Below are 253 nucleotides of genomic sequence, written 5' to 3' on the forward strand. Positions count from 1 at the left end.
CACTGTAACTGAAGTTCACTGTAAAGTGAAACTTTTCAATAAATTTCTTTGTCCATGATAGTAATAAAAATAGTAATATTTTTATATCAGTGACAACAATAGCCAGAAGAAGAATAACACTTATTTGCATCAAAGGCAATAATAGGGACAATAAAACGATATTGTTATGTAGAAAACTCACAATAAAACGGTTACAAATATCAATAACAAGGATAGCCACAGCAAAACATAACAACGCTATATATAAAGCTTT

This window comes from Penaeus monodon, chromosome 15, assembly GCF_015228065.2.
Source record: "Penaeus monodon isolate SGIC_2016 chromosome 15, NSTDA_Pmon_1, whole genome shotgun sequence".
Lineage (NCBI taxonomy): Eukaryota > Metazoa > Arthropoda > Malacostraca > Decapoda > Penaeidae > Penaeus > Penaeus monodon.